The 20,104-nt window shown below is 37.5% G+C and overlaps 1 long non-coding RNA gene across 3 annotated transcripts in view; it reads right to left on the bottom strand.

Annotated features, from left to right (window-relative positions):
• Nucleotides 1-20,104, bottom strand: part of LOC308388058 — a 77,047-nt gene that overhangs the window by 13,886 nt on the left and 43,057 nt on the right. For all 3 annotated transcript variants that reach the window (XR_013970037.1, XR_013970038.1, XR_013970039.1), the window contains one exon: nt 7,489-7,533. This is a non-coding gene — a long non-coding RNA (uncharacterized lncRNA). The remainder of the gene's footprint in view (nt 1-7,488; nt 7,534-20,104) is intronic.

Below are 20,104 nucleotides of genomic sequence, written 5' to 3'. Positions count from 1 at the left end.
ACAACACAGTATATTAACTTAGTATAAAAAAGAAGAATAAGTGTATGTGTATTGCACACTGTTATTATTGCACATTAATTATTATTGCACCTTGTTATAAATATAAATATTATTGTTATCGTTTTAAACATTGTTACCTCCCCCCTAAAAAGTCCAGGGAGGTATCCAGTCAGGTCAGCTATTTACATTGATCAGGGCTATTGCCCTGTTGTAAAAGCTGTCCTTGAGTCTATTTGTTCGGGACCTCAGCAGCCTGAACCTCCTGCCAGACGGCAGCAGCTTAAACACCCGGTGTCCTGGGTGTGTGCAGTCCCGTAGGATGCTGCGTGCCCTCTTGAGACAGCGAGTGCTGTACAGGTCCTTCAGGGAGGGAAGAGGATGTCCAATGATTTTTTGGGCCATGTTGATGACCCTCTGGAGTGCCTTTCTGTGTGCTGTGGTGCAGCTGGAGAACCACACACCGATGCAATATGTCAGCACACTTTCAATGGAGCAGCGGTAGAAGACGGTCAGCAGCTCCTTCTTCAGGTCCATTTTTCTGAGGATTCTCAGAAAGTGGAGACGCTGTTGGGCCTTCTTTAAGACCGCAGAGGTGTTAGAGCTCCATTGGAGGTCTGTGTCTATGTGCACACCCAGAAACTTGAAACTGGAGACCCTTTCCACGCACTCCCCGTTGATGCTGACAGGCTGCAGCTCGGACTTCCTCCTTCTGAAGTCAACTACCAGTTCTTTTGTTTTGGTGGTATTGAGGTCCAGGTTGTTGTCTGCACACCAATCTGACAGCCTCTGAACTTCAGCTCTGTATGCAGTCTCATCTCCCCCTGAGATGAGCCCCACCACAGTGGTATCATCTGCAAACTTGATGACTGTGTTGTCTGGGTGGGAACTAACACAGTCATGTGTGTACAGAGTGTACAGTAGGGGACTCAGTACACAGCCTTGTGGAGAGCCGGTGGTTGTTAGGATTTTTTTAATTTGTTTTTTTACACACACTCACACACACCAGAGCTCCTCTAGCTACACTGCAGCAGTACACCCCCAGCAAATCTGACTCCTTATTCTGAATTCACAGGACCACTGAGGTTTTTATTTGATGCTTTTGCAGAAAATCTGACCCAAAAAAGTTGGATTAAATCATATTTACAGGGATGAAACATCTGTGTTTTCAGTGCTGGAAGGCCATGACTGTAGAAACAAGCATGCTATTATTTACAAAGCTAAGCTGTCTATTTACAGATGACAATTGACAAAACCTAAATGAATAAAATGTAATCTATGGGGTAATGGGATAGCAGAGAGGTTTGAGCAGGTAACCCATATGCTCAAAGACTAATGCAGGGGCCTGGATTCAATTCTGCCCTGGACTATTTCTTGCGTTACATTCCTCTGCTCTCCTTCTCCCACTTTTTCCTGTCTGCCCTGTCCAAAATAAAGGCTAAATGCCCCAAAATAAAGCTTTAAATATCTAATCTGCATTATTAGTTTCCTTTCAATATCATCAGCTGAATCGCTGCTAATAGTGTTCTATATACATTTTAACACTGAGCCTGGTTCTGCCGGAGGTTTCTTCCTGTTAAAAGGGAGTTTTTCCTTCCCACGATCGCCAAAGTGCTTGCTCATAGGGGCTCATATGATTATTGGGTTTTTCTCTGTATGTATTATTGTAGGGTCTAACTTACAATATAAAGTGCCTTGAGGCGACTGTTGTTGTTATTTGGTGCTAAATTAAAAAAAATGAAGTCAATAGAGGAATAAACTTTTTACAATGTGTGCTTTACTCATCACCAGCACACATTGTAAAAAATGTAACTCATGATGCAGAAAAAATATTCCATTACTTATTAGCTTACATACTGAGACCCCTTTCAGCCCTTCAAATCGTCCACACCCACAGCTTAAATAGTCCACATTTAACACCGAAAGTAACAGAAAAACAACACATTGTGGTTTAACGATATCAACTGCACCCAAGAGGACTCCTGTCCAGCCCTCACACCAAATGTGAAGAGTTCTCATGCCCTCCTACTCTAACATGAGCAGATCATTTTTATATGCAGGCAAAGCAGTAGCTAAAGTTAGCACAACAGATTGGAACACTCAACAAATATAAAAACTTCAAATTTCCAAAAGGCTCTGAGCTTGGCGAGTTCAGCTGCTCCACATTTGTATGCTATACCTCCACCAGTATCTCTTTAAAACAATAAACCAACTCCCATTGATCTGAAGCTGCAATTACAATAATAAACAGAGGTGAAAATAGTTATAACTACAAGATACCAGCTCATGAAAGTCTTTCCAAATATTATCTGATGCTTTATGGAATGAAAAATAAAGGATAGGATAAATAATCGACACATTAGCTGATTATAAACTTCTGAATTTTAAGTTTTAACTCCCCCACATCAAAAACACACTTAGTCATCCATCAGTAAAAATGTTATCCAAGATAATGAACCAAAGTTGGTGGCATTCACTATGCAGCTAAATGAGTCACTAAGCACAATCTACAGATCTGTACGATCAAAGTCTTTCACTGACCTTTCACAAACAAATTTTTTGCAAGCATAACAGTAATGCTCATCTTGTCAAACCTGTTTTGGTGGATAATACCATCACGGAGATCTAACCCGGTCTCCAAGAAATTTGTGAACTCGACCAGAGTTGGCCGGAGGTGTTTTTTTGTCAACGGCACAAACACCTTCCACTATAGTGTAGAATGGTGGATCCAAAGCAGATATCAGTGAAATGCTGAGCAAATCGAATGTACATAATAACAGCTATTTTAAGCCAAAAAGCAGAAAGGTGGGAATTCATCCTGATTTCACAGAAGTGAATGAGAGGCATCAGACATGATCCTTTTCATTGCTTTGCTTTGTAATCACAAGACTTACAGTAAACGTATCAACAATATTTCACTTTTAGCTCCCAGGCCAAATTTAAATATAATATTTTTGCTGTTAAAATAAGCCAGCCACAGGGGGACCTCAAGTCAGTGTATTCCTAGTATCGATCCCAAGCCTGGACAAATGGGGAGAGTTTTGTCAGGAAGGGCATCCAGGATCAAATCTTTGCCAAATCAAAGACCCCTAAAAAGAATAGCTGAAAGAAGAAGATGAGAGCTCATTTTTGAACCAGTACAGGTCGAGTATTGTGAAAATATCTAATCAAATGCAGAAGGCCCTTCTAATATTTCACTACAGAAAGCTACCAGTGGTTTGTAATAATTTCTTGGTCCATAGTTGAGTCAGAGGTGAAATAAACATGTAGGCAAAATGAATAAATTTGAAAAAGGCCTCAGAGTTTCTCCTTAAATTTAATTAGCTTCATTAAAATGTTCAAAAGTGCAGTAGTTAGCATTATCTCATCATTCCTTTTTTTAGTTTGTCAAGGTAGCACTAACATTTATCGACTCTATCATTTAACATTTATCACACCGTTTGTTAATCCTTGTTTGTGTTTTTCCCCAGAGTGTTTTTGTGATCTCTCTATGCCCTCCTTCTTCTCTCTTCTTTCCCCTTCACCCCCCAACAAGTTACAGCAGATGGCCGCCACTCCCTGAGCTTGGTTCTGCAAGAGGCCTCTTCCCGTTAAAAGAGCTCTTTTTTTCCCATTGTGGGCAAGTGCTTGCGCATATGGGAATCACCTGATTCCTGGGGATTCTCCTCAATCTTTAGGCTTGAGGTGACTATAGTTGTGAATTTCGCACTAAATAAATCTAACTGAACTGAAATCTAATAATTAAAAAATATTTTTAAGACTGTGTTTTTAAAGTGTATCTAATACTAATGCTTCCTTTCCATGAAGAGAGAACTGCTGAATGATTCATGTTACCAGTGACCTCTGTCTTGACCAAAAATGCAGCACATCCTTTTTTTCTGGAAGTTTGACTTTTAAAATGACACACAGTGCATGATGGTACTTGGGTATAGCCATCAGCATCTGAAAAAATATGTAATGTCTGGTTTCACTTGCATTTAGAACTATTTACTCAGAAAACTGTTAGTTGTAGATGGTAACAAGCAGTGGCTGACTGCCTACTGGGACATTTCCCCGTAGCTCGAGGGTCATTTTGTCCCGCTGTGAACAGCGGTAATAAAACAAGCAGGAATGAGTCTCAGAACACACCGAGATAAACTCTGTGCTCTTGCCACAGTATCCACAGGACAAATACACCCATAAATACCTTCCAGTCAGTCCCATATATTTTCTATTTACTAATTGGAATAACATTCCTGGCATATGTACATAGTGGACAAATAAATTGCACCTCACTACTAAGGGTGTTGCTAACAAATGATTGTATTGTGAATAATCATTTTACCTCTAAATGAGTTACTGATAACTTTATAAACACACATAAAATCATAATTACTTCAGTAATGCTTCTATTGACCTACTTTCAAATAGTTATGGCAACTAACTTTTCTTGTTCACTCACGTGTTGAATTAAATGTTAATTAATTACCGACTGATTATTATTGTTTTGTTTTTCTCATTTTCTATAGATTCTGAAGCAATATAGCCAAACTGAATTTTTTTGTGAGCAATACCCGCCTCAATTTTGTTTGGTTGGTTGTTTTTGTGCTAACAGAGTGGCCCGGGATTAAGTAGAGTTTTCAGCCTTAATTACTGCTTCAAGTACATCTTTCCGCAGATGCACTTCTAGTATAAGATGAGAGGTTACAATGACATTTGTGCTGTTCTAAACAAAATACGCACTTAAGAGAACACATTGTTTTCAATAGTAAACCGATTCTGTGAGCAAACAGAGGCCTCCTGTAAAAATAGCATGTTGGCTGGTAAACAAAGCGGCTTCAAAAAGGAAGTGAGAGGTTTAATATCAGTGAGTGACTCAGGCAGCGGAGCACAGGGAAAATCCAGAATCAATACGTTTCAGTTCTCAGTATATGCTGTACTGTGGCATATTTACATTTATCTGAGGTTCCTATGCAGGTCACCGACTATGTTGACAATAGCAAAGTGGTTCCTAGAACTAAAGCCTTTCATGGCGATAACAGCACGCAATGATGAGCCACTGAGAATAAGCAAAAGTTAGGACTAATATTCAAGGGAATCTTTAACTTTCCACAACAAAACTTCAAAGAGTGCAGTGGTTCCAAACTTTCTGCTGCTAATGTTTTTGTTTGCACCTTAGCTCCCTACCTGCAGATTTGCTGCCAACATTATCTTCACGGAACTGTGGACTCAGAGAGCTGGTTTAGAGTTACAGAGGACTGAAGCCGAGAGTAGAAGTGATAGTGAATGCTGATCTATTTTTATAGCTCAATATATGGTACGTCAGCAAATACCCTTTGATTCATATTACTGTAGAGAAATGATCAGTACGTCAGCTAGTAACTAATATAATGAATTCCTTAATAAAAATGATACTATGGTGATGGGTAATGAACACTGAGGTAGTTACTGGTGGTTTGCATTTAGCTGTTGGTGATACACACATAAAACACTTATTTAACCTCCTAGGACCTGGCGTCCACATATGTGGACATCCCATTTTGGATTGTCAAGACCAAAATACTAACTTTTGCTCTACAATGGTCTGATATCCACTCACGAGGACATTATACTGCCACTGCTCTATCAAAATTTTAAACAAATAACTTCATATGTGGATCTCATTTTTCTCAGAAACAAAAAACTGGTAATTCTTTGTTTTTACATTCATCGGGTCCCAATATGCCCAAATATCAAAGAGAAATTAAAAGTGCATGCCATGGAAGAGTTCGGGTCTTAGGAGGTTAAGGAAAATAGAAGTGAAATAAGTATTGATTTTACTATGACAGCTATTTACTTTACCAGAATGAAGGTGCAGGTAATTGTTCCTACATTTATAGTGTTAGCTGAATAGGATGCAATTTGATTAAAAAAACAAACTCTGCAGTTCCTACATCATTGCTGGGTCCCAAGATTTCTTTTAGGTTTAATGGTCTGCACTTATAGACAAGTGGGTCATACAGGTGCCGTGTATCAGTTAGGACGGTGTAAGGGCTTTGAAATACTAAAAAACGTTGACACCCACTATTCAAATGATACAGATATCATAGTGCTACAACCGAATGAACCCAACGTAAACACAGCCGTAGTGAAAATGGTACTATGGTACTCTGACAAACAAAACTAGATCATGCTGCTATAATCAGTATCAGTACAGCCAGCCTGAAGTATACCACTGAAAACTTGAAACTGCAAGAGTGTCATGTAGATGTTTGTTATATTGTGAACAGGAGTTAAAATCCAGACATGAAAAGATAACTATCTGAGAGTGTCATTTGAATTTCAGTTTCAAGAGGCTGAACTTGTCCAAAGACACACCTATACAGATTACACAATAAAGGCTTGGAAACAGATAATATTGTATGTGAATTTTTTATATCCTTCATATAGTCATTTTTTAAAAACAAGTGGCAGTTGTGCAGACTACTTCATCAAAGTGAAAGAACATTTGACTTATTCATAATAACTGGCAAAGTCAATTTCAGCCAGCTGAAATTGGCAATAGCTGAATAGATATCATTGTTTAATATATCAACACAGGCCTTTGTCATAGTGTTTACCTCAGGATGTGAAGTGTTGATGCCTTAAGACTCAGCGATTGGTCATAAAATGTTGATATAAAAATACAAATCTTTATTTTATCACACACAAAACTTTCAAAGCCCTCACAAAGAGCATCTAAACAAGGTCTTCATATAAAATGCTGACAGCCAGCATCCTTGCATATTATAGGAAATACAATATCAAAAAAGTGTTGAAAATGCCATTTTCAAAATATTGTGTAAGTCTTGTGTTTTGTTGACACAGATACAATTTCCTCCTCATCAGCCTCATCAAATCCCTCCTCTTGCAACAAAATGTATATGAAAAGTAAAGGCAGAAATCTGAAATACGTTTCTAATTCAAAGGTATTTGCGAGATAGTCTTGCATGTGCAGTTAAGAGGACCTTGCCTCTGCAGGACCCAAATAGAACAAAAAGAAATAAAAAATCATAATAAAAACCACACATACACAACATGAAGTAACTTTAAAGAGCTATAAAAAACACGAGTTTGATAGTTAAAAAAAAAAGACTCAACAACATGGTGGTGAAGCTAAAAACAATTCTCTCTTAGTTCCTGAAAAGTTCTGGCAGATGTGAAGCCTTTGTTTGACGTCAGCATCTCTTAAGTAGATCTTACAGTAAGAGACCGAGTCTTTACATAAAGCGACTCTAGTGATTATCTAAAACAAAACATGAAATCTTCTCATGGCCCTCAAACAACGATAAACAGTCTCTGATTTGAATGTTTAAATGTCAGCTGGGCCAAATGATGAGCAGCGAGAAGAGGGAACAAACCCTTTCACACGTCCACGTGCATGCAAATATATACGTGCACTCTGCAGCCCACACACGCAGGCCACTGTACACATTGAAACTGCTAATACTCACACATGCATTAATACTCACACAGAGTAAAGGATCAACTGACCTAAAAGATGTGTAAGTAAGCTGACCCCAGACCTCATGGACAGTCCTGCATGACAAAGAGACAAATTAAAATTAGTCAGGAAGTAATGTTGAACCACCAGATCCTGCTACAAGAGCTTCAATGGATTTACCAACTATTTGGAACTCTACTGGAGGGCTGAACATCATTTTTCCAACCTATTGCCTTATTTGATGTTTTTATGATGTTGTTCAGTCCGAAAATCTTACCCAGTTGTTCAAATGAAGGCCAAACCATATGATTCAAATCTATTGCTGAAACCATTCAGTGACCCCCTAGAGGCCTATGAGTTGGAGTATAATGGGAAAGATCGCACCCATCAGGCTTTGATAATTTCAGTTGATAGGGCTGTGCAATACAGCAGCTTTAAATCTGACTGTAGAGGGAGTAATGTGGTTCACAGCATTTTTGACACTATATCTATATATCTATCGATATATCGATAGATATATAAGAATCTTCATTTGACACGTGTTACAGACTGATAATCCTTTAACAGCATTGAAAGTCTAATAAAAATATTATTTTGTTGCCAGGTGTACTGACACAGTTTGTAATGTTAAGAACTGTGTCCAAATCCACTGATTTTAGTGTGTTTGTTGTCTCCATTACTTTCTGCAGGCTTTTCTATTAAAATATTATTAATCCTTATCTGCAAAAAGCCAGAAGTAACACATGTTATCATTATATTTTCCTAAAATCATGTACTCTAGAAACTTATGGATGATAGCAAGTGCCACATATAAACACACACGGACAAAAACATGGGCACCTAACATAACAAAAAGAAACTGTCGTATGTCCACATAGACCACAGTATAATTATTATTAGTATACTTGCTTACTATACTGTACATGCAAACATATTGAGAAAGCTACAAAACCTGTTAAATTAACACAAACACAGCTGCTCTACAATCAGCCAACATACACATTCACAAATGCATATACACAGAAAGCCTACTATTGTCTGCTGTTGTTGCTGTTATGATTTTCATTTTTATAATGACAGTTTGTAAAAAGTACACACACACACACACACACACACACACACACACACACACACACACACACACACACACACACACTTGCAACAGCACATCAATGTCTTAGGTATAGCAGGAGTACTAATTTTACATAAGTTGTAATGTACGCACATGTAGTGCACATATAGACAGACATGATAATATGCGTACACCATATGTGTAGGCTAAAAATATAAACACTGAAAAAATCTGAAGCACATGCTTAGAGCAACACACAGTGGCATATTAACATAGATAACTGCCTTTATATGAAGGCACATGCATACTTAGAAACACATATAGATGTATGTGCTTCTAAGTATGTCGTACAACAAATATGCACAAATACTGCACGTAGCTTTACAATGGCACAAAACAAAAATGTGTGGATGCACTCACACACCCTTCAGTATTATATGTGCACTGAGCAATGAAAACAGATAAACATGCAGAAAATAGAAAAAAAATATATGCACACAGCTATGCACACACTATGTTGACATAAACAAAAACAACTACACATGCTGTCAGAAATAAAACTACATATTTGCCCAGTCACGGTGCAAATATGTAGTTTTATACAATATGTAGTTAGAAATAATTAGCACAGACTTTAAGTGCATTCAATTACAACAATTACTTCACACACAGATGCAAATGTATATTAATCTTGGCAAGGACAGATACTAAGAGACATAAAAAGACAAAAGAATTAGAGAAATTACTGTGTATACAAAACAAAACACACACACTGTATTTAAAAAGTCATAATAAATACCAGAGAGCTGGTGTACACTAATTCAGAGACCCCAGTCCCATCCCCCACCCTCCACAAAAAAACAAAAAAAACAAACAAAAAAGAAAAAACCAGCCACAAACGCACAAACAGTATAAACACAGATCTGCAGATATATTAACAAAGGAGGAGTGTACTGTGCACATACACGTAAATATTCACTGCTAATGTATACGACCTCAGATATGCACTAATCGGTGTATGTCTACCGATCATGTGTGCACAGAGATCAATACATATGGTAGCTGTGCAAACAGACACACACACTCACACACACAACACATACACGGAACAAATTAGCGACTGATTAGTCAAACAGTTACTGATGGCAACAAAGTGATGCCACCCACGGACACTGAGCATGCAACACTGCTTGTCTGAAACCATAAACATGTTTATATTTACTTATTGTCTCATTTTAGACCAGAGAAACTTTTCATACAGACTCTGACATTTAATATCTTAAACTAACCACTGTGTGGGAGCACTATAAGAAAACTCCCTGCAGCAAACTCTGCAGCAAATGATTAAGGTTATAATTAAGATAAGAGATTAAAGTCAGCAAAAGGAACAACTAACTCACCAGCTGTCAGAAGTAATCAACAACCTGACAGTTGTCAAATATTTTTTTTTCATCTTAAAAACTACATCACAATACTGAAGGATACAATTTAAGCACAAAAGGGTTATATGGAAAAGGTGGATATTTATGATAAATATAAAACAAATTTTCATAAAACGATTAAAATGTTTTTTTCTGCATTTGAGTAATCAGCACAGGCAAATATAACCAGCACGAGCAGTCAATTCAAACTTAAACTACTCTAGAGGGACAAAGAAATTCTGAATTGTTGTTCCAATGAAACTGCAGTTAACAACTGGGTCGCTAGTAAAATTAAATATGATCAAAATTGTATGTACAGAACGTGCCATAAAACGGTCTCATTTTGAAACTACTTGTCTCAGTCATAAACCAGAAAGAAATAATCAGACATGGGTGACATGAGACGTGTAATAAAAAATATATTTAAAAATGGGGAAAAACACAAAGAGAAAGGTGAAAAATAGTGAGTCAAACTGACTCTGGCACGAGTCATAATTCTGCTGGATCATCACCAGCAGGATTTTTACTGATCTGATTGTCAACAGTCCAAAAAAAAAAAAGAAGAAGCTAAACACAACTGACAATATTCAGCCTCCCTCATTTTCACTCTTTTTTTTCTCTTTCTCTTCTTTTTTTAAGCATGCATTTGTTGTTGCTGAAAAGGTTAAAAGATTTTTTTTTTGTTTCCAGTCGAAACTGAGTGGGCAGGCAGCGAACCGAACATTCACAAGGCAAATTTCCCCTGATGCTCTGGTAATATTATCACTCCAAAGCATCATAGTTTCAGAATGACTTATGGATTTATTTATAAGAAGAAAACAAGTGTGACACCAATTAACTCACAATCAGTCACAGGTTACGGCTCACATGTTAGTTTTGACCATTTTGAAACTGACATAGATATACTCGAAAAACATATTCGACATAAATAAAAGGTCACGTTAGTGTCTCAATATCTGCTTCACTTTCAATATGACCTATCATTTTAGAGATACGAGTGTGGCAGTGCTCATATTGTATAATTTATATTGTTCAATTTGTTCATAACCAATGATTTAAATGTCAAAACTGGAATTTAATAGTTACATAAACACTCGATAAAATACTGACTGTTTCAGCACATGAACCCTTTGTTTCCTAGTGACAGATGAAACATCCCTCAGTGGAGGCACACTTTCATAAATGTAGTTTGGACCTAACAAAAAAAAGAACCGTTTGCCAACATTTAACACCACTCCACCCACAGTTCAAGAGTTTATATGTCACCTTTAAAGAATCATCGATCAAAGTAATCTCATTCTGATTCAGAGTTTCACTATTACTGGTCGTTTTATTTATTAAAAAACACAAACATGAAGCAAATAAACCACACGCTGTGCTCACGTCCAGATTTATATAATTACTTAGCATACTCTTGTACAACAACATTGACAATTTAACTTGCTTTTCACACTCAGGGACACGGAGTAGCATTCAGGGGCCTATGACAAAAAGAGCAGCCAGCCTTCGACTACAATTTTCTAGCGTCAGACTAAAACCGTGAACACACAGTCAAATCAGATTTGAGGTGGACAATTTTTCCCCAGACAACAGAGACCAAGTTTGCCTTCGTGCGATGTAAATAGCTATTGCTGGAGACGATCATCCCCCCGACCTATTTCACAAAAGACGTCTGATAAACATGACATAATCCAGCATGACTACGTCGCCTAAAAATATAAAGGAGAGACAGACCAGCTTTACGCTGCATCATTTACTATCAAAATTAGTCAGAGAGCAAAAGAAAAGACGTTGAGGCTAAGCTTTGAAGCGATCAGGCGCGGTGTGTGTTTCAAAAACTCAAAAGGAAGCTGCGAGGATGAGACAACAGTCGCTGAAATCTGCTTTTCCTCTCTCTCTCTGTCGCAGATGTTTTGAAAGAGGGGAAAAGTATACGAGAAAAAAAATACAAAAAAGAAGCAGAAAGGGAGTTGTGACCAAAATAAAGAGCTTCCATAAATAAGAGCAATCTAATAATTTCTGCCTTTAAATAAACAAATTAAATTTAGCAAAAATGCATTTTTGCCTCTAGGAACTTTATTTCCCTACATTCGAGTGTCACTGATATTTTAGCCTGCCATGATACACAGAAAAAAAAGAGAAACAAAAACGAAAGTAAAAAAGACTGGTGACTTAACAATTTGAAACAGGTAAAATTATATTCAAAAGAAATGTGGGAAGCTTTTGATCTATCTATTAAAGAAAAAAAAAGGTTTGTCATAAATTCTGCAACACATTTACTAGTCATACTTTACATTTCACTATGAAGCATTAGTTTCTAAAACGTGGGTTCAGTCTGAATCATGTCACCTTTAATGCCTCACCGATCAAAGTAGTTCTCTTTTTGATTCAGTTTCACTGCAGGCGGAGGAAAAGAGAAAAATCTACTTTTCACCCTTTGGTGTGCAAAGAGTGTTTGCACACATCATGTTTCTTTAAACCAGAAACATGAGAAAAGTGAAAGAAAATAAAACGGTATGAAAGAGGGAAAAAAAACAAGAAAAAAGTAACACAGAAAGACACGTGGGTTACATTGTGGTGCGTGTATACCTATCTCTCAGTTGACAGAGCAGGGATGTGGGAGGTTGCACACAGAACAGAGCCTGGGAGAGCTATGGCCTCAAAACAGCCATCTCCATTTTGAAATGAGATGTCAAAACGACACACCGCCATCTGCTGAAAGTACTGTGAAGTGGTGAGGAGAAAAACCCTATGACTAGGCCTCACACACCTCCACACTAACTGTTTCAAGAACAAACATCCTGCTGCATGAACATATAGGCTACATTATTTCTATATTAATAAACTGCGTTTGTTACCCTGTTCGTTTTGAACGATATCAATTCATTCTTTAAATTCGCTCGCAGTGAAGCCTGGTATTAAGGGATTAAATCAAGCGGTTTGAATTTTACTCACTGTGACTAATAACACAACCTGCCTGCCTGCAGCTGGCGTAAAATACGACGTAGAGAAAGTCAAGCTCGGAAAAACTATGTGGAGAAAGTGAATGAGTAAAACTCTCCCCCGGCTCAAAAACTACCACTATGAGCGTGTGTGCTCTGTATGTTTAAACACAGATGGTCTGAGGTTGACCTGGGCAACTACCAATGACTGAATAAATGTATGAATGACTGTCAAAATGTGACGTACCTAAAATTATTCGCTGAACTGTTCCACACAGAAGTGACAACAAAACTTGTGACCCCCCCGATTTTAGCAACACCTCAGGCCTCCTGTAAGTCTCCATTAGCATTCTCCAATAGTATTCAAGTGTAAAATGGTTTATAAAACAATAATATAATTGCAGGCACAATTGCATATTTTATATTAAAGCATTTGCCAACATCTGTAACCTCTCCTGCAGGGAAAACATAGCAGCAGCGGGACATATTTAGATAATTATTCATGTTTTACTTTAGCACAGTTGTTAATAACATTAATAATGTCTCTGTTCTTTTGAACGGTTCCCATGAGCCACGCTAGAGCTAGCATGAACAACACCACATAAAGCAGTTAAATGGATTTATAAAATAAGCCAGATTAATTTCAGACACAGTATATAGTGAGTGCATAATGTAAGAATAAATGTACGAATCAAGGGAAACCCATTGCATTTATTTGCTTTGTGCTGCAGCTGTGCTGACTAATAATTCCCCACTACACTCTATAATCGAGTAACTAGCAACCAGGTGGTCTGCTGGCAGCAGAAGATTCAGAATTAAACGCCCTTCCCTTGCACTTTAAGAGCCCATATGCTGTGTTTAGAGTCCTCTGCTCCACTGAGCATGATGATTGACTACTTAAAATAATTCACAAGAAAGAAACCCACGAAGCTGAAGACTTCTTTTCTGGGTTTTTTTTTATTAATTTTGACTGTGCCGACAAAATGATGAGTGATTACAATGGACTGTGTCTCCCTTAACATTCAGTCTCTTACTATCATGCTGATGACTAACACAGATATCTGTTTGAGTTATGGAAGGTCACTTAAGTATCCCACATTGAGGGGAAGTGAATCAGGGGAAGTCGACGCAAGTTTATTAAACCACTATCATGTGTGCAAATATGAATAAAGAATTTTACATAGCATACTGGGGTTTTCAAGGATGCTGAACTTTCAGTGTGATGCAGCAACCTTTGAACGGGCCACACAAGAAATGCATGACAACCTGTACGTTTAAGCACCTGCTTGCTGAACTCTGAACGAGCAGTTTAACACGTCACTGGTCATTCTACTGGGAAGTGCTCCCCAGCAACAAGCAACAATGGGACATAACAAGCATAGCAAAACTCCATTCAAATGTCTGCTGACCATGTGATCGGCACAATAAGTAATATCCTGTTTTGTTCTACGCTGTTGCCAGTTCATGAGAGAAAGCTGAAACGGACACCTTTAGAGAAATGATGTAAAAGACACACGTCCATTAAATGGATCACATGCATAGTTGACTGGATTTTTTAAGACTTCATATCTATTCATTGGTTTTAAATCAGCTTTGTGTAGATTCATGCATTAAAACTCAGTTTAACCTCAGTTTAAACTCAGTCTAACTGAAGTGTTTAGTTAGCATGTAAGGACTCATATGTAATCAGAAAGACTCACAAATTATTGTTCAGTAATGAACTCTGACCACTGCAGGAAACAAAACAATGTCTCGTGTCTTTCAGTAGAGCAATTAAACATCTTTCTGGTAGTTTTAGTGATGCAAAACAATCTGCACTTTAAGCTTTGGTCTTTTGAGTAGATAAACCAACAACTGCCTGTCTGCAGACTGCCGGAGTAGATAAACCAGTAGCCGTCTGGAGTAACCAAACCCACCTGTCTGACTGGCACGTAAGGCTGACGTCAAACATAGGTCACGTCTGCCACTATCAGCTGAGGCATACTCCATCCTAGCAAGAATTTGAGAAATCTAACTTCCTATCACATTTAATCAATCATATGACAGTGACGGGGGAAAAAAGAATTATCCGAGCATCTAACATTAGATGCTGTGTAAATGTGCTTCTTTGCTTTGTCTTAAGAATATGAAAATTGACTAATCAGCGGTTTAGGATGGTTGGTCAATCAAACAAATGGTTAAAATGTGTTTTATAACAAAACTTTATGTTCTTTCTTACGAGTACAAACTTAGTTTTGACATATGACAAGCGATACAATCCTTAGTGAAACCTAAAATTCACTTGTATTTCATTAAAATGCAAAAAATTAAAAAAAATCCAAGAGAAAACAAAACTACCTGCTGTTTCCAAGTGCAATGAAGCCTAAAGTCTTGTGCACCACTGACTCCCACTCTCTTCCTAAATGCAAAGTTTAAATGTTCTGAAACAATGAGGCCGGTCTGTTTAATTCTCCTTCGTTTATTTAGAGTTATAACAAATTTCATAAGGTGCGAGAGCCTAATATACCCAACTCTATTAAATCTCCCACAACATCATTGCCAAGAACTCTTTGCTCAAAGTGCAGAACTTCATCTCAAGAAATTCTCTGACTCAGCGCTCACAAACAATCAGGAACTGATTAACTACACTCAGGTCTCTCCCATCTCCAGAACCCTCTGTCTACTTTTAACTAAGCTATATTTGTATTTTTAAGGACAAAAACCAAACAACCAGATGTTTTCTATTATAGAAGTTACAAAACATGGTCAGCAACAAATCTGACAAGCCAGAAAGTGGAAGCAATCTACATTTAATGTAAAAAGATCAAGTACAGATTTTCTCTCAATCTATTTGATGGCTTGCCAAGAATTTTGATCAGTACATTGTACAAGATAAATTATAATAATTTTCCCACCTTTGCTTCATATTTAACTACTCTTCCACACAGGGATAGAAATGGAACCATGCTTAAAAAAAACAACTAAAAACAACAAGCCAGCATCCTGATAATTATAGTAATAAATAATAAAGTGTTTAGATCAAAGCTAGTACGGAGCCCAGGCAATGTAGTTTAAAGCCTTTGCAAGAATCAAACCAGTGACACTTTATGTGGGTTTATGTATTATTGTTTTGTTTGAGTGTGTGGGGGCTTTTTTAAACATATATAACTTGCATGTTATGGTAGTCTACCTGCCTCTCTGTACACCACATTAGGACTTTAAGCAAATTTATGTATAAAAATGCAAAATGCTACATCATCTACAAAACTGCTACTGCAGAAACATTAAATCTGTGCACAGCAGGTTTCCCCCCTCAAACATCCCTTCAGTATTTACACTTTAAACATGTTGCTGCATCTTTTAACAACAACAAGCTGATTTTATCTGGGCAGGTGGGAGGTAAACTGACTATTTGACTTATAGTGTGCCCTTACATCAACTTTTTTTTCTCCTCTTGTCTGTTTATCAGACTGTACATCACAGAACAGTGTGTGTGTGTGTGTGTGTGTGTGTGTGTGTGTGTGTGTGTGTGTGTGTGTGTGTGTGTGTGTGTGTGTGTGTGTGTGTGTGTGTGTGTGTACACAAGTGTGTCTCTGTGTGTTGGTGGCATGCAGACGTCTAGCTGTCCTGATGTGAAAGACTGCAGGCCTCCTACGGTCTAGGAGAGAAGGCAACCACAAGTGGGAAAGGTCTCACGCACACAGAGTCACACACAAACAAACAATGGTTGGGACCTAATGTTGATAAGACAGTGACTAGTCTTTTAAAAATGTTTTGCTTATCTGTCTCTATTCAGTATGAAGCCCATACAGTAAAACAAGTGACAGACTTTGTCACCATAACAATGTTACTTAACAGGCCAAACATTTAAGTTGAGTTCTAAGAATAATTTAAAGTTAATCTAAAAGCTTGAGGTGAAAATCTGACTACAATGAAGATTTTGTCAAATAGTATTTAAGGACAAAAGCAAACAAAACAAAAAAACACCGTGTTAAGCTTATTTTTGTTGCATGTTTATGTGTTAATACATATTTAGTCAGATTTTGTGTGATTTGCTGGTTTCCTACAATTTGCAAATATGACATAGCCCATTGACAGTTTTCTGTGGTTGTAATACAACTGCGGCAGTCCAAGAAACGTAGTCGAGCTGTCAGAACTGAAAAAACAATCTTACATTTGCTTCATTTTATCTGACAACTGAGAATGAGTTCAAAGCGATACTGACACATCAGTGCACTTTAGAGGTTTTGATATTCCTACAGAAGAGCTTCTCAACCTTTCAGTGCAAGCCTTAAAACTTTTTTTTGTCAACATGGTGTTGGGTAACAGCAACATCAGCTTTAAGTAAGTTAGCACGGCTAAAATTGGACTCAAACATTTATAGATAGCTCAGGTTTTTCGTGCATCCATGCTTAAATTCCACCTGTCTTATCTTCTGGGTGATACATTATCTAAGGTAAAGCAGATAGAAAACCAGTTACTGTAACAGAGCCAAAAAATGTCACCTGCAATTATGGTTTCAAGAGCAAGTGCATAAAGCAAAAACAGCCAGCATCTTAGTAGTGGAGTTACTCACCAGGGAATTACAATTAGACATTAGCAACAAATGAATCAACTAAAACAAATGCAAATGTTTGTCGTACTCATGCAAAATGAGAACCATGAAAATTTGTCACAATCAGCTGCATGATTTTGCACTTTTGTATCAAACACACTCTGTTTTTTCCCATTTGAGTAGTGCGGGTGTACCCCAGTGATTTCCCAATTCACAGCTTATAGTAGTTGGGAAATACTAACAAGCTACTTTTCACATAGGTCAGCCTGTCAGCTGTCACATCAAAAACTTTGCTAGCTTTTAATCTGACCATTAAAATAAAATGATCCACTTAACGCTATGAGGAGCAATTAACTCAGATGTGGAGGAAAAGTAAGACAATGACTACTCAGACGTTATGTACAAGACAAGTCATTGTGAGACATTTATTAATAGACAGGTAGTTTTCCTGTCAGCAGTAAACCCACCCTCGCTATGACATGTTGAGTCATCGTTTCACAACATCCTTTTTTGAGGAAAACTTATCTGACTAGTAAATGTAGATAAACTCATGATTGTGAAATGATGCCAAACCAGCCTGAAGCATTTTGTGAATATAATGCTTCATTGTGCAAACATGCAAAAGTGAATGTGGATGGCATCAAAAAATAATGAGAATGTTTTCTTGGACAAAAGCTCCTTGTCAGGAGCATGGACTTTTTTGTGGCCATCTTTCACCTTTCATCTTTCTTGCAGGCTTAAAATTGACACAACCAACTTTGCAAAGTGTTTCTTACTAAAGCTTTGAGATCACTAAGTGAATGTCAATTTATCTAATGACAGTATAATGATATGTTGGACCCTTGTCCAACAAACCAGTTTATTCAGATGAAAACTGCTGAGCGCTAGGCAGGTCTGGCTTTAATCAGTAGGCTTTTGAAAGAGTTTCTTCAGCCTTAAAGGCAGGGGAGTTTGCTCATTCTAGCCTTACTTGAAAACCAACCTAAAAAGCAAACAGTGGTGGCTTTGTAGTAACTTTCAGACATGAATAATTGGCTGACTTAGTAAGAAAAAGACTGATTTATTGTATAGTAAGTGTCTTCTCTGCCAGACTGTAGCCCTCCATTAGAATCTTTACACGAGATTTACATTACGTTAAATCATTTAAAAAATAATCCAGTCATAGCTTTCTAGACTTGTTGATTAGATCTTTACCGTATTTTGCTATTGTAAGTGGTGGGTACAATTAACATTACATTATGTTTTGATCCTGTGGTGAATTTTATAGTCTCTTCTTTTTTTCCCCACCTTTTTTACCGCGGCTTCAACACACTCCCGAGCTGCACGTTTGGCTTCATTCATCAACACACTATTGAGTCAGCCAAGTAATACCTGCTGCCTGGCTTTAATCTTCTGAGAGACTGCCTTTCTATTTTGCTCTGAGGCTATAGGCCACCATCAAGTTTTTCTGTGATTTATAGGCCACAGGTGCAAGCAGGTTTGTTAAAGCTTCTTACGCACGGTTTGTTCAGCATCTTTAATGAATCGAAGATATATATATATATTTATATATATGTATATATATATATATATTTATATATATATATATATATATATATATATATATTTTTATATATATATATATATATATATATATATATATATATATATATATATATATATATATATATATATATATATATATATATATATATATATAGAGAGAGAGAGAGAGAGAGAGAGAGAGGTAGACGTATTTTGTTTTTTTCCGATGACACCCTCGTCTGTCTTTACAGAAGACAGAAGAACAGTCCCTTTTGGCTGCAGTAAGAAATTAATGGTTGGCAAAGTTTGAGAAAATTAATATCATTTTATGGACTTGTGCTACTGCTAACAGCATCATCTGTGCTACTGTCTCACTTACATGCTTTTCGCTACAAGTGTGATGCAATCACATTTTAACATCCACTTGAACCTTTTTTAATACATGTTTGAAGTTGCTTTTACTCTCATGTCATGGTATCACCATTTCTTGACGCACCCAAAAGGGTATTTCTATACCCAAAAGAAAATGTCTTATTTCTACCTGTGCTATTTTCTACCTTCCCACCCTTTCGTACGCATGCATGAAAGCTGGAGGTGGAGAGCAACTAGATTCAGCACTGCTCAGAATGGTGGCAACACACATGACACTGATTAAATTAAACACAGAAAGAAAAGGAGTTTGGGTGGGGGTGGGTTGCAAAGTGACTTGCACAAGCACAGAAACTGTGGGTTGCTAAAATGGCACACTATATATGAGACAACTGGCTACACACTCCCAGTTACCTATTGGCAAATCTTAAGCTGACGTGGGCCAGATCAGCATATCTGCTGGGATTGCAGCTTACTTACACACTTTGTGAGATCGTATGTAAGTAAGCTCCAATCGTAAGAACTCTACTTTGTGGCCTGCTTGAAGTAATGCCATGGTCAATATTTGCCAGTTGTGCACTACAGGTCCATTGCACTAGCAGCCAACTTGCACACTATGAAATAGTGTTTTTCCAAAAACCTCCAATACATTAAAAAAATTCCCTTCCAGAAAACAAGAACAAGAAAAAAATTTTCTTAGGTTGCATAAATACTTAAAACACAGATGCTTAGATGCTTTTTTGACACCTTGCTGTAGAGCTACACCCAGCCAGGTCAGCACGTCACCAGAGAAGAAATATGCAG

The sequence above is a fragment of the Rhamphochromis sp. 'chilingali' genome (assembly GCF_963969265.1).
Source record: "Rhamphochromis sp. 'chilingali' genome assembly, chromosome: 20".
NCBI lineage: Eukaryota > Metazoa > Chordata > Actinopteri > Cichliformes > Cichlidae > Rhamphochromis > Rhamphochromis sp. 'chilingali'.
This window is presented reverse-complemented; position numbering and strand designations above follow the sequence as displayed.